Source organism: Myotis davidii, unplaced genomic scaffold (assembly GCF_000327345.1).
Source record: "Myotis davidii unplaced genomic scaffold, ASM32734v1 scaffold449, whole genome shotgun sequence".
In the NCBI taxonomy this organism is placed as follows: domain Eukaryota; kingdom Metazoa; phylum Chordata; class Mammalia; order Chiroptera; family Vespertilionidae; genus Myotis; species Myotis davidii.
In genome coordinates, this window is record NW_006383007.1 from 1,369,333 (window position 1) to 1,372,277 (window position 2,945).

General features: G+C 36.4%; 1 protein-coding gene across 1 annotated transcript in view; it reads left to right on the forward strand.

The window, feature by feature from the left end:
* BMP2K (BMP2 inducible kinase) overlaps positions 1 to 2,945 on the forward strand; it is a 104,168-nt gene that overhangs the window by 57,340 nt on the left and 43,883 nt on the right. The window lies entirely within an intron of this gene.

Below are 2,945 nucleotides of genomic sequence, written 5' to 3' on the forward strand. Positions count from 1 at the left end.
GTTTCCTCCGTCACTGAAGCAAGCAAGCCTCATGTTAGTTTCAAGCTGCCTGGCTGCCGGCTGCCATCTTGGCTGGCAGTTAATTTGCATATCTCCCCGATTAGCCAATGGGAAGGGTAGTGGTCGTACGCCAATTACCATGTTTCTCTTTTATTAGATTACATTGTTAAAGTGTCATTTGGGAATGACTTAGTTTTTAAAAAAAATACGGCATCACTCAAAAAATATCTTCATTTACTTGAATTTTAAAACACTCTTCAGGAAGAGATGAAGGAGTAAAATTACATCTAACCCATAGGAATTCAGCGTGATCAACAGTGTGTTCTGTCTGTGACATAGCTGTAGTTAGCAACTGCTGTTATAGTCAAATGGGAATTATGAATTTTGTCCATTGAATTTTATTGTTACTTATGTTTTTTAAATAGGTATTTGGTTAATTATTAAATCTTTAAGAAAGTAGATATAGCTTTGAAAAGCATGAGTCAACTGAATAAGAATGATGCTTTGAATGTCTTCACTAGGATACAAGTTATAGCTATCCTATATAATAAAAGCCCAGTGACCAAATGGCGGAATGACCAGATCAACCAGTCCACCAGTTGCTATAATGCACACTGACCACCAGGGGGCAGACACTCAACGCAGGAGCTTCCCCCTGGTGTTCAATGCGCTCCCCCAGTGGGAGCAGCCGCTCAGAAGGCAAGTCCACAGCTGCTTGGCTGACCGGGATAAGCAGCTGCTCCCACAGCAGACGATCCCCACAAGCCATGCCCTCCAACAGTGCACAAATCCTGTGCACCGGGCCTCTAGTACTAGTATAAGCAAATGAAATAGTTAACCGCTAAATTAACAGTGCTATTCATAATATGTTAGAACTATACATTATGTATATTAAAAGTTTATTTGTAAATTTACTTTATATTGATAGTTTCAGAGCTTGAAAAAAACTAAATGTGTATTAATCTAGTCATAAAAATAAGTTAGTCTTTTTTCTATGTAAAAGGCATATTTGTGGGGGTGAGGTGGGGTGGAGAAATCTTTAAACAGCTAGTATCACTAATTACATGTTTTAAATTTTTATGAATATTATACATCTGCCCTGCTATCTCTGGCACTCTGCTTTACTCCTTAAGATCCCCCTGCATCTCCTCTTGGAAATTTATGTCACACCTTAAAGATTAAGAGTCTGAGAATCTCTTGTGCTAGCAAGAACACTGAAGGATTTTAAGAGGAGAGAAACTATGTTTTAGGATTATTCAGATTATAAGAGGAAAGATAAGAAGGAAAGCACAGGGAACAGTTTTGTGTCTATTGCATTATGCAGATGAAGCGGTGCAGCAGCTTTGCTACAGTAGTGACTCAGTCTTTCATTTCAGGCAGGTGGTGTGTGTCTTCACTTTGCCCCGCCGTCTAGGTTTTTCTTCCCATTTCCTCACACACAATGCTTTGCTTCTTTTCCCTACCTAATAAAATCATATTTATATATTTATTTATTTTTATCTCCATTTCCTACTTGAAGCCTTCTTAGGCCAATTTAAGTTAAAGTTAGAATTAATTACTCCTCCATGAAACTGTTGACAGTACTAGTGTGGCAGTGATGATGTTTGCTGTTATATTTTAGTATATTTTCATGAACATGTGCTGTATCTCCCTAGGTATACTATGGATTCTTTGAAGACAGGGTGGTATGCTGTGTTTGTTGGATATCAGTAATTGTATATTAGATATTGGTACATTGGTAAAATAAATGAGGAAGCACTAAACGAAGTCTTCAGAACTTTAGAGAGAGATTTAGAATAGGAACAAGGCCATGAGGTCTGTTAATAAAGATTGGATAAACAGAAAGAGTGAGTGTAGGGAGTATAATATTGGTTTTAGTGCCACATCCATCATTTGAACTTAATAAATATTTGATTTATTATAAAATAAGATCTAGTTGGTTGTATGTTTACATGACCTTTTATTGCATTTCAGTTCAGTTTTCATATGACTTTGACCATCCCCATCTCATCTAAAACATAAATATATTAGGAAACAGCACACATACAATGCCCTTCTGCGATTTTCTCAAATACTTGAACCTCCTTCTTAGAAAGATAGTTGTGCCCGTGGCTCCCTCTTGTGGCTCATGAGATAATTGGGTCTGTGCAATTCTGGCAGACAGGACCGGATCCAGGACAGCAGATGTGCACTCCATAAATCATGTATATGCACAATGTTAAGTGTTAAATCATTTGAAAATATGCTCATGAAGCTTGGTAAAGAGATTTTATTGCAATCTTGTTGAAGAGTGAACTATTAAAAATTGAGTTTTTGTACTGAATTTATAGAAAGCAAAGTTAGTAAGTATGCAAGTTAAAGATTTTTCCTGGGGTTTTCTGAAAGAGAAGAGCAAATACCTGTGTTTTCTTAAATTATATTTATTGTCTTTTGCTTTTAAAATTATGATTGCTACTTGACTGCCATGTCTGTGGTCTAAACTGAGTCCTAGTGGGAAAGTTTTATGTAATTTCCATTCAGTGTTTTAAGAAAAGCGAAGTTTAAGATTCAAGAAGTTAAATGTGAGCAGGTAGCTCCATTTGTTAAAGTTTTGGCTTCTTTTGTTACTATGTGTCCTAGGGTGCAGTCTCTTCTTTCCTAGAGTCCAAGCTAAGGAAGACTGTTACTGTTGTTTCTTATTTGTATTTCTCTGGTTGGTTCAGAGAGGGGGCTCTCAATTTTGTCTAAAACCTTAGGACAAGGTTTGATTATTTCCTTTATTTTTTCTCCTTAAGAACAATCTTATATTCTTTTCCTGCCAGTTTCAGAGGCAGACTGTGAATGGTTGCATACTGGTTTAAAGGAAATGGTTAGGCTTATCTTACTTTCCTATCTTCAGTAAACATTTATTTATTTTTTAAAGTATATTTTTATTGATTTCAGAGAGGAAGGGAGAGGGAAAGACA